Source organism: Gobio gobio (assembly GCF_949357685.1).
Source record: "Gobio gobio genome assembly, chromosome: 4".
Classification (NCBI taxonomy): domain Eukaryota; kingdom Metazoa; phylum Chordata; class Actinopteri; order Cypriniformes; family Gobionidae; genus Gobio; species Gobio gobio.
The window spans coordinates 7,277,505-7,290,345 of NC_137100.1; the positions used below are offsets into that span (position 1 = coordinate 7,277,505).

The following is a 12,841-nucleotide window of genomic DNA, read 5'->3' on the forward strand; positions in this document are numbered from 1 at the left end:
AATATAATAATCACCAGAAATTGTTGCTATTTAGTAGTTTAGTATAAGGTGTGTACCAGTATGTGGATGTGTTATACAAGCAACTCTTTTTTAGGATTGACTTGATTATTTTCTAAAATTGAATTAAACATAGATTGTATTTTATACTACACTTTATGTGTGTGTAGCAAGAAGCTTTCACACATGCAGACTTTTATGGAAAAAATATTTGACCATTTAGAGATCATTTGTGATCAGGATTACTGGTAAATGAGAAGCTGTGATATTACAGTTGTAAAATTGTATAAGCTGCACCGTTCTGGATAAGCTGAGAATCACAATTTATGTGTTTAAAATAGAGATCTCGAACAGGCAACTAAACAAAATAACATGTCATTTACTAGAGGTTCTGACAAAATATGTTAATTGCTTGTAGTCCATTAAAAATGTTTTATTCATTTTAATTAATTATTTTAAAAAACTGCTTGAATGAACGATTCAATGACTCCCTCATAAAAACCTCACTTGTTTCATTGCTGAATGAATCAGCGTTTCTGAATGAATCTCTTGAAGGAATGATTCAATGACAAATACATTTTTAATATAATTTATAATTGAATATACCGTAATAATAATTAATGTGGATATTTTTCTTACACAAACGCATGGCTTTGCTTCAGAAGGCCTTTATTAAGCCCCTGGAGTCATATGGATATCTTTTATGATGGATGGATGTGCTTTTTTGGGCTTCAAAATCTAAGTTACCATTCACTCCCAGATTATTCCAGCTGGGAAGAGCCAGGACATTTTGTAATATAACTCAAATCGTGTCCGTCTGAAAGAAGAATGTCATATACACCTGGGATGACTTGAGGGCGAGTAAATCGGGTGAACTAACCCTAAGATGATTCCATTCAAGTCATTGTAGGTATGAATCACATTTCTAATGTATTTTCCGATAAATTAATAGATTTGGACAAAAAAAATGTATGCTTTCTCTTTTTCTTTCGCCGATTTGGATGTTTAATAAACAGTGCCGAATCGTTGTCATTTAGGAATGAGATCGTGTGGGTGTTTTAATCGATATTGCGATTTTTTTTTACGATTAATCGTGCAGCTCTAATAAGTTGTAACGTTACTGTTTTGATGGTTGTGTGAACAAAGCTGTACAATTATGGGCATGTACAAAGTGAAGGCACGCTGATGTAAAAAGTCTGCTTTGGGCCATTCATTAAGTTTGGACAGAGGAAAAATGGCAGTGTTTTAATGTAATTTTCAATGATTAAAATCACAGTTTACTGGTATTTTGATGCCAATGTCTGAATAAATCTTAAGATGGAAAGCAAAGCTGTTACTTATGTGGACAGTAGATGTGGTATTTTACAGCAGCTTAGGAGGGTTAATGTGTTAAAGCGTCTAATGATAAATTGTCCAAGAGTGTCCAACATAAAGAAAATCTTTAAACGTATTGACCTTGACATGAGGATATCATTATGTTTGTTTTCCTGCGTTTTAGTTGCACCTCATGACATTATTGGTCACACTAACTTAGTGGATAATGTTTTTTATATATAAAATATTTTGATAAAACTGCTTCCCTTTTTCCCTATGGATTAATAATAAAATACTATGCCAAACTAATTATTTCAGTGAGGCTTTTTTTTATTCATTATGTCATCAAGAACAACCTGACATTTTTACTTCATGCCCCAAAAAATATACAAATGAATTTTCACTCAGAAATGAAGCACTTGTTCATCATCAAGATGACTTTAAAGTAAATTCACCCCAAAATGAAAATAACCCCATAATTTACTCACCCTCAAGCCATCTTAGCTGTTTATGATTTTTTTCTTTCAGCCAAACACAATTAAGAGTTATATTAAAAAATATCTCTTCCGCCGGAACTAGACCTGCGTTACCGGAAGCCAGTGATTATAGTTTATAAAGTTATAAATATGGATATTTTTCTTACACAAACGCATGGCTTTGCTTCAGAAGGCCTTTGTTAACCTCCTGGAGCCGTGTGGATATCTTTTATAATGGGTGGATGTGCTTTTTTGGGCTTCAAAATCTAAGTTACCATTCACTGCCATTATAAAGCTGGGAAGAGCCAGGACATTTTGTAATATAACTATGATTGTGTTCGTCTGAAAGAAGAATGTCATATACACCTCGGATGACTTGAGGGTCAGTGAATCATGGGATAATTTTCATTTTTGGGTGAACTATCCCTTTAAGATGATCCCATTCAAGTCATTGTATGTATGAATCACATTTCGAATGTATTTTCGGATAAATTAATAGATTTGGACCAAAAAAAAAAGAGTGCCATGTCACTAACCCATTCGTTTCCAGGCAGTTGTTGCCAAGGTAATCTGGCAGAGGTGAAAGTGAATTGTTTAGCCAGTCTGACACAATTATGCATAATGTTTTTTAATCTATACTTTTTGTTGCAAAAGCAGAGAATATGAATAATCTGCGTCATTTCTTTTCCACAAGGCATGTGCAAAACCCAGTTACATACACACAAATTTGCTTAACTGTTTAAATTAAAAAATACTTGACAAATGAATAGATTGTGAAAATAATTCTTATTACACCGTTCATGCATGTTTATGTTGGTACTTATAATTCTACAGCGTTATTTTTCATAAGCACCTAGGGAAAAGTAAGTTACTGAGTGTGCAACAGTTATACAAGCAACCCTTTTGTGGAAGGCATAATATATTTTTAGCAACTTTTAATTCACTTAAATGAATACTGCACTGTGAGGACCCCTCATCTAAAGGATTGTTCTGATTTTATTAATTCACACATCCAATTAAGTCACATCCTTATTTTCATTGATAAGGTGGAAAACATTAATGAGATTTTAGGCAGTTTCTGTGTAATTCTTGTGAAATGGTTGGCTGTCCTAGCACGTTGCAATTGCAACATGGTTATTAATCTGACGACGTAAGGTTTCTAAAGGCGGGATTTTTGGCAGACTGGGCTGCTTTATTGGAATTACTAGTAAAAAAAACAATACCATTGTTTAAGAAAGAAAGAAAGTAATAGAAAGAGATAGATAAAGAGAAAGAAAGAAAGATTTCCTGTTTACAGTCTAGTGTACTGTGACAGTGTATTCATTTCCTTGTGTGCAAATATGATGGCAATATGTACAGTTTTCAAGGGTGTTCCTGTTTGCTATCATCTGGATTCTAGCTTGATTTCATTAGTATATGTAATTTTCAGTGAAAAGATTTCAAGCTTTACATACATTTTTTTTTATAGTTCCGACTGTAATAAGTATTGTGTTGTCACGTCTTGTCTGACACTATGATATATATATTAGTCCTGTCAAATCGATTAATCGCATCCCCAAAAAAGTTCATGTTTACATAACATGTGTGTATATTGTGTATAATTATGTATATATAAATACACACACATGCATGTATATATTTAAAGTCAAAGTGTAAAGTCAAAATGAAATGTGTTCTGAGTTTGTCACACCACAGAAAAATTTGTTATTAACCACCCAGCCAAATTTGAATTATAAAAAAGGAATGTAAATAAAATGGCTTATCAAAATCTCAATTAATATAAAAAAATAAGCAGTATTTTCTGCTCTCAAATGCAAAATGTGCTATATTTATATATTACATATTTAGATGTGTATATATAATAGATTATATAAATATATATACAGTATATAAATGCATATATTTTCTTAAATACATGAATGAGCGTGTGTTTATATATACATAATTATACACAACACACACACACACACACACACATATGTTATGTAAACACAACCTTTTATTTTGGATGCGATTAATCGTGATTAATTGTTTGACAGCACTATATATATATGGACTGCCAGTAGGATACAATTTTAATCGTGATTAATCACAATGTTTTGTGTCTACATAAGGGTATCAAGTAATGACATCTAGTGCCTCTCACACATGAAAGTGGTGTGCGATCTCTAGCCAGGTACAGGGGTGACCGCAAAAACTGTATTACATTAACTGCCATTAACCCTAAAAGGGCCGACGTATCCTGGGTGATACAAACATTTGAGAGGCTGTGGGGAGAGGACGGGATAGTGTAGGTCTCATTTCTTGGTTTCATGTTGAAAGGGTGTTTGTTGTGAATATTTTGATCTGGTGACTTTGTTCATACGCTCTTTGTTTAGCTCACGGGCAGAATTTAAAAACAACATGACCACATGTAGTGGAATCTACTCTCCTTCAGTTAAAAGTTGACATATTTCACATATTTACAATATTTGGAGGGGGACTTACTTGTTTAAAAAGTTGTTTTTAACTAAGTGTAAGCTTATTATGTTTATGAATTGAATTTTTACATTTTTCATAATCTGTTTGTAAATGTTTGTATCCCCCAGGATATGCCGCCCCTTTGGGGGTATAAAGTCATTGAAAAAAGAATGTGCTACAACATTTTAGCCCATTTTTTTAGACATTTATTCTCTCATAACTTAAACTAAATATTATTTGTAAAAATCTGTTGAACAATAAGTATAATGCCTATTAATAAAGCCTTCTGTATCATATTTAATATGCAAATGTCTAGGGCCTATAATTATAATATGACCAAAACTTTGCTGAAAAACCTCTTGTACACAATATACTTCATGCCAGAACTATCTGATTGATAGTTTATATTTTTTTAATCAAGGAAAGTCATTTGCTCTGAAATCTTTAATGATTTTTATAAAGTAAATGTAAGATAAACATTTCATGTTCTGAAGCAACTTGGGTTTACTTGATTATTTGCAATACATTATTTTTTCATGTTAAAAAAAAGTATGAACCATCAATCAGAAGAAAGAAGGCTTGAAGTAGATTGTGTACAAGAAGTTTTGGTCATATTAATAATGTATAGGCCATAGAGATTTGCATATTAAATATTATACAGTGGACTAATATATTCATAAATAGTTAGGCATTATACTTATTGTTCAACAGAATTCTACAAAAAATGTTAAAGTTATGAGAGAATAAATGGTTTTAAAAAGTTTTTTTAAGACGGATTTCCAAACAAGCAATATATCATGGGGGATACAAACATTTAAAAAAAAAATCATGAAATTGTATTATTTGTGTCCTAAGAAGATATAAATAAGATAAAATAGCAATGAATTAATTTTCTGATTTCTCTTTATGGTCTTGCCCTTTTTAGGGTTATTGGCAAAAATTTATTTTTAAACGCTGCATGACCTTCAAGAGTGGTGTGACAAACAAAACACGTTTGATGTTTGTCTTTATTCACATGTTTAATTGCATCAATCACATTTTTAAGAGGTCATTGTACTATAAAAATATTTTGTATGTTTCAGAACTCAAAACTTCCTTGTTAGTCCAAAAACAGCGTTTATAGAAAGCAAGCACGGAAAACAACTTGTTTCAGAGTTTGTCACATTATTATGTAATGGTGTGATAAAACATCGCCTCTGCAGAAGATGAGCAACGCCTACTGACGTCATGTACTAGTAAATATAGCGAGAGTGACGCAAAAACACAGGGTTACTCTAGCAACAATACGTCAGAGACGATTACAAAGACGTTTTGAAGTTGTAGAAAAACAGTCTTTGCATTCCTTGTGATCCTAACATTAGGAACGCATGGATGAACTTGAACTTTTACGAAGTTAGATCTTTCCAGGAAGACACTGTTCGTTTGTTCGCTTCATTTTACTGCGGATTGGTTTTAAAACAAGAAACAGTACGACACAGGCTTTTCAGATTGAAAATAAAAGATGATTCAATGCCACCTACATTGAATCCGACAGTAATGTCGCAACACACAAGTGTGAGTTACAGTTTTTTTGCCATGTGTCGCTTTTGATTTGTCACGTATTTACTGACTTATCTCCTGGATATGATGTCAAGACATGTAAATGTTTTTTTCGTTATAGATATTGCTGTATGATATATCACAAACAACAGTTCCTTATCGCGTGCTGCTATATGTTATCTAGGCTTGTTGCGATAGTCTGTGTTAAACCGGTTACATCACTTTCCCACTTTTAGTTGAGTTAGAGAACAGACGTTACAATTAAAAAACTTAACTGAGCACAGACCAGCAGCAGGAGATTTCATTTATCACAAGAGTGAGGAGCTGACAACACGACGGAAGATTTGGTTTCAAAGCTAAATGTAAAAGCGCCCATTTAAACGAGCTTGAATTGTACTGTTCTGTTTTTGTGTTTTTCATTAAGAAAAATATTGAACACACCTTTCAAGCAATTCTCTTCCAAATTGGCTCTAATTCTAAAGTGAAAGTATAATGTGCACAACCGCACAGGCATTTAACGGTGCACGTTATGAATGCAGCCTTCATTCTTCGCGAAATATGGATAAAAATGCGTGCAGGAAACAAAAACCTTGCAAATATTATATACAACCCTCCAAATCCTGGCCAAATCACAGAGATGCCGATTCGCACGGGACTAATATTATTACAGGACCTCTGTGTTTGGCTAAATATGGTAGGTCATTTGCGGGGGAATTTTTACTTTACAAAATTACAGACATGGCCGATTCGCACGGGATTAAGTTACAAATTACTAGAGGTCACCAGGTAATACTTATCCCGTGCGAATAGGGCTTTAGTCCCGTGCGAATCGGAATCTCTGTGATTTGGCCAGGATTCGGAGGGTTGTATATAATTTTTTTTTGTTTATAAAAGGTTTATTTTCTGTGCACATTTTTATCCATATTTCACGAAGAATGGAGGCTGCATTCATTACGCGCACCATTAAATGCCTGTGCGGCTGTGCACAACGTCTGTTCTCTAACTGAACGAAATGATATTTATTACTATAAAAATATCTAAACGACGGTGGGAAAGTGATGTAACCGGAGTAACACCGACTATCGCAACAAGCCTCCTAACGTATAGCAGCACGCGGTAAGGAATTGTTGTTTATGATATATCATACAGTTATATCAACGAAAAAACATTTACAAGTCTTGACATCATATCCGGGAGATAATTCAGTAAATACGAGTAAAATTGCTTATCCCGTGCGAATGCGGGACGGTAATTTCTAAATCACACGAGGTCCCCAGATAATACTAATCCCGTGCGAGCGAATAGGGCTTTAGTCGTACTTTGTCAATTATAACTGGGGTAACTCTAAGTACTTAAACTTTATTTGCCACAACAAAGACTTGTATAGCAGATGTAACACGCATAAATGTTTCACGCTGTTGGCAAATGTTTCAACTACGTAACAAGAAGATATTTTAGAACATCGCAAGTTTTCAAAACAATTCCACACGTGTAATAGCAAGGACGTTGAAAATTATTTTAATGTGCAAAACTGTCACCCAATCCTAGCATTGGGCGTTTACTTCAAAGTCTTGAATGCAGCACGCCTATCAAAACGGAGTGATTGGAAGAGAGGGTCAAAAACGGGATAGAAAATAGCTTATTCCTTCTCAATTTTATAAACACACACACACAAATATATACATACAGGGCTTGACATTAACACCCGCCAACCCGCGCTCTCACTCACTGAAATCTGCACTCTCATCATAAACAATAAAGCAAAGATGTTTGTACGATGTACGTAGGAGATTCATTCACATACAGTGATTTCTATTTCAGCAGCGAAAATAGTTTCAAACAAAGATCACAGCAGAACCACAGCGCATCTGATATGACTGGCATAAAGTTGGCTTGCCGTTGGACATTCGATATATTCGCAAATTTAGAGACCATCTCTAAAGTTACATACAACATTGATATACGCGTTTCTAACTTCAGTAGCATTTGAAGAGAATGACTTACAGTCATAAAACCAGCTGTAAAGTGTTCATCTAGGTGTCAGGAATGATGCACACTTTCAGATTTTTGATATTTAATCAAATAAACTGTCAAATCACATGAAAACACGGATATGTATTTCTCTTGGCTACTGTTTGGGCTCACACAGAATATATGCTAGATTTAAATATGTCATATCTGATAGAACCCTATGAGGATATTGCTTGAGAATAAATTAGTATAAAAAAATGTTTTTCAGACAAGCAACTGTTGGTGTTTCTCTGTCTAGATTTATGAGCTTTACACACAACCTTATCAGAGCTAAATATGCCAATTTGATGACCTGTCATGGTGTACATTTCACATAGACTTGATTTGGGTGTGTACGGTGGTCATTTACATATAGCCAACAGCTAAATTTTGGCCAGTGAAAATGCTAGGCTAACTTTGGAAAACCACTAGCCACAGTGTCTGGTGAGGAGAGTTAATGTCAAGCCCTGTATATACACAGCTCTGGAAAAAATTAAGAGACCACTTAACATTGATTTCTGAACTTGGAGTGGTCTCTTAATTTTTTCCAGAGCTGTATATATATATGCAGTTCATGACTCCTTTAATGTTATAAATTAGGCTTTTTAGCTATTTTGTATGGGAGCTTGTTTCCGCCACTGAATGAAAATAAAATAAAAAAGTGAACTTTATAATTCACAACTGCGAGTTTATATCACGCAATTGTGAGAAAAAAAGAATTGTGTTAACCAAAAGTTAACACTTTTTTTGTTTTTTATTTAGTAGCGGAAACACGCTTACCATACACTGATTAGAAGATGTTGATTGCTGCTGTTACAATAGGCCTGTAATAACATCCAGAAGACAGAGAAATATGGCGTCTGCTTAAATCTACAGTTTACAATGTCACATGTCCAAAGCCCATAGTAATGAAGACCAGCTTTGGTGAACCAGGCTGAATTCAGAGGGCTGAAGTGTGTTTGCTGACTTTGCTCTGATTAACAAAAGACATACAATACTCAACAGCCGTACACAACTAAAAAACAAGGCATAATTTTTAATCTAAACCTTCGCATTCCCCACTGATGCCATGCAGAGAGAGAGTCTGACGTTGCAGATTGGGAGTCGAGTGTGAACTGAGGCACTAGTGGGAGTATCACCACTCTGATCTTTTTAAGGATTCTCATGACTTCATGTTTCTACCGGCTACCCCCTTTTTGCTCATGATATGATTTTTTTTTAATTTGGCAGTTGCCATGGACATCTGTACCAACATGATAAGACTGTAATTGTACCAATATCTGCTCCAGGGTTGGAATAATTTTGAAGACCGTCACATGAACAGTCAAATGGTCCATCTTGAAAATATCTTTGTGATGTGTTCAGTTAAATCGGCATAGAGAAACGCCTGTCACAGGGCTCTTTTTCTTTTTCCTTTCACAATTTTACACCAAATATCATGCAATAGAACTTTAGTTAATAGAAATGACTGAAGAGTTGCCTTTGAATTGGAAAAAAGCTTAATGAGTGATATAGTAAATTAACATAGGGATTTACACTTTAATGAAGCGGGGCAAATGGTATGGAATTATTTATTTATTATTTCCCAAGTGCATGATGCTTGAGATGTTTATTCAAATGGAGGTACTTAGATGTGTTATATGCATAATATTTCACTAAATCAAGTCAAGAAGTAAAATCTCAAGATGCAAATATCACTAATATGTAAGAAGGACCTATTGAAGCATTTGTACAATATTGTTTATGCAGAACATCAGCACAATTGAGTGCACCAAAAGGACAGAAACAAAACATATGAGCGTGCACATTTGTGGAATTTCAATATAATAGCTATATTTGCACATGTAATTCTCTATATGCAGAGTTTAGTGCATGGGAGCCTCGTTCGAATTACAGCAAACATAAAAAAACATCAACAGCAAGTTATGTGATCTGTTCATGGTGTTTTTATAGGAATGATAGAAGAAATACTCTATTATTGATACAAAACCTGCACTGGTTGGTAATCATATGGGTGCTGCTAATAAGTATTTATGGGATATGATTGAATACCAGTACCTGTAAGCCAATTAGCAGTAGTTTGCACAAATAGCAGGAGACATTTTATTTTTAATAAGCTGCCATTTACCTTTTGCAATTTTCCGAAACAAAAATGTCAATGAACAAAACACATGAACAAAATTTTATTTTTGGACAAAAATAGTTTCACTACTAAAAAATCAGAAGCATCCTAAAGTCTGCATAATGTTAACTATATTATAATACAGAAGAGTTTGGCTAATTAGACAGCAAAATAAAGCAGGAACATGCATAACTTTATGATTAGATGGCAATAGGCCATAAACACGCAATTTAAGCTTCTCTCCGGAAGACTTTCTTGGCACTTTGCCTAAAGAGCGTGGGGTCGTTTTAGGTCAGGCCTGGTGTGTTGTTGTAAAGGAAGTGCAGAGCATTCGACTCTCTGTATTTCACTTCCTTGTTTTTCACGTGCCGGAATCACATTTGAGAAATCAGACACTGAGAAGACGGCAGAGCTGTGGAAGGTTGAAGAGTATTTCGTAGGTTTCCATATAAATCAGCAAATGCATTTTGTGCATCTAAAATGCACAAGGAGTCGCCACGCACGCTCACTGGGGATCAGTCTGAACAGGTCAGGATGTTTAACATGGGTTGTTGTTTTTCCGCCACATTTGTTTACAGCATTATTTGTGTGCTTTAGAAATCAATGATATTCTTGTTTTAAAGTCTATGCATGTAGGAATTGTAGCTTCTCACGTTTTGCATTTGTCCAGCTTGGTATAAAAGTAAAAGACTTTCTCCTTAAACAATCACAAACTGTTTAAAAAAATTTTTTTTTGATCCATTAATGTGCATCCTGTCCTCAATTTGTGCATTTGTTGCGCGTTAAAAGGGTTCCAAAAGCGGTTGCTCAACATTTAGTAAAGCTGCCTATTCAACTCAAAATGAACGCTAGCTAAATAAATAAATAAATGATGAATGCCGCCAAGAGGACGGCACATATTTTGTCATCTCATTCGGCGACTGGTAACAGTCGGTTGTTTTAGCTTGCTGAGGAATGTTTGTATTGCACAAAATCACGAACAAAAAAGAAAAGGAAAAAAAAAAAAGAAAAGACAAAAGTGATATTTTATTCATTAGGACTGTCTGTCTTTGTGTATTCTCATGCAGTCTGGTCTGCATTTATATGCTAACATAATTTACTCCTCTAACCTAAGGCAGAGTTTACCATCACCTCGACAGACCTCGACAGAGTGTGTGTGCAGCCAGTGTTACTAATATCTCATGATGAATGTGTGTATATGTGTGTGTGTGTGTGATTTCAGATTTACTAAGAAACATGGGGAGCCATTTCAAAATGTAGAGACCTCTCTCTGGCTGTTTCAGGGATATAAATCTCTCTTTTTGATGTAAATGTCACCTCTTTGTAACAGCACATATAATAAATGAACAAAACAATATTTCTTAATGTATGTAGTTATTGTTTTCCACAACCGGTAACAGCATTTCACCTTAACAACTGATGCGCTGCTGTGTAGTTGTTTTTAATGCAAACCTGCCTGTAGGGTTCACACAATTGGAGCAAAGGTAATTAAATCCTGAGATTGATTGATCATTTAGTTAAGGATGTTTTCATAGCATATAATTGCTCAAATTTCAAGTTTTACAGGGCAAAAATGCTACCTTTACATCATTTTGTCACTTGGACAGTACCTTAAAGGGATACCTATAATACCTTATACTTTAATATGTTCCTTTTAGGGGTAAATAAGGTCCCTTTAAGGGTACCGCCTCAGTGAAAAGCTGCTGTACCCCTAAACGTCCCATTAGTGCACACATTAGCGCACATTTGTGTATACTGTTGATTAACCGCATAGGAAAGGATGGAGAATGAATGGGAAAGCTGGTTGAAAATCTGCTATTTGGTTGGTTTCACTTACAGGTGTTTGCATTGACCCCAGTAAAACAAGTAGTGTTTGACCTATATTGCTTTTTTTAAATACTGATAATTTAAGATCAGATTGAATGATGGCCAGTATAACACCCTAATTAAGACTCCAAATGAGTTTCATATGTCTGAGAACACAGTGTAAGTGCTTCTGTTTTTTTACTATTATTTTCATTACAAATTGTATTGCCTAACAATTTAATAATATTAACTTAAATCTCACAGATTCTCAGTGTTTGGGATGGCCTCCTTGCGACAGCATGCACTCAAGCTCCATACGTTTGTGCAAAGTCTGATGATCCATGTTGCCAAAAATTGCCAAGTGACCTAGTAATCGTGTAAAATCATTTAGGGCCAGATTTACTAAACAGCAATCCCATAATAGCGCAGATGAAAGAACACAGACGCAGCCAGATCATTTGCATAATGACCAATGCAATCTACCAAGAGCAGTGCAAATTAGCGTCTGGTTTAAGACGTGGGTTTTTTTGGGCGGTAAATATTGGCTCAAACACCAGTAAATCGACTAGCACAAACCTTAGTAATCACCTTGCATGATTCATTTAAATACTCTCCTCCCATACGTTTTGCGTCTGAAAGGGAAACTCCTACAAATGCATATGCAATAAGGTCACTCTGTCCATGCCTTTTCAGCACTCATTTTTTACCATGTGTCTTTAGTAAATCCTGTAGTTAAAGTAGATAAAGTTGTTTTTTAATGCCAAAAGAGGGTTTGTAAATCTGGCCCATAATGTTTCTTTGTTTTTATTACAGTTTATTTTGGACATAACCCCACTGTATGTAGTACATTCCATTGACAACAATTAAGAACGAATAGCTAAATTTGCATAAACACTTATTTACTATTTATTGACAGACACTAGGTCAAGCACAGGAACAGTAATCGGCCGATGCAATTCTCAAAAGATTGTCGGATTGATCAATCTAATAATAATGATCACATTTAGTGGATTTCCTTTATCCGAGACAACGCGATTTTTTGGAATATCGACATCACTATGTTGCATGTGTGTAGAAAGGACATTTTGCGATTTTGACCTTGGATAAAACCTACAAG

At 34.7% G+C, this 12,841-nt stretch overlaps 1 protein-coding gene across 4 annotated transcripts in view; it reads left to right on the forward strand.

Annotated features, from left to right (window-relative positions):
• zbtb20 (zinc finger and BTB domain containing 20) overlaps positions 1-12,841 on the forward strand; it is a 90,318-nt gene that overhangs the window by 27,680 nt on the left and 49,797 nt on the right. The window contains exon 1 of one of the 4 annotated variants that reach the window (XM_079815492.1): positions 10,184-10,446. The exons of the other annotated variants lie outside the window; for them this stretch is intronic. The gene's annotated coding sequence lies outside the window, so the exon portion shown is untranslated. Of the gene's footprint in view, positions 1-10,183; positions 10,447-12,841 lie in introns of those variants that run through there. 4 annotated transcript variants of the gene reach the window in all.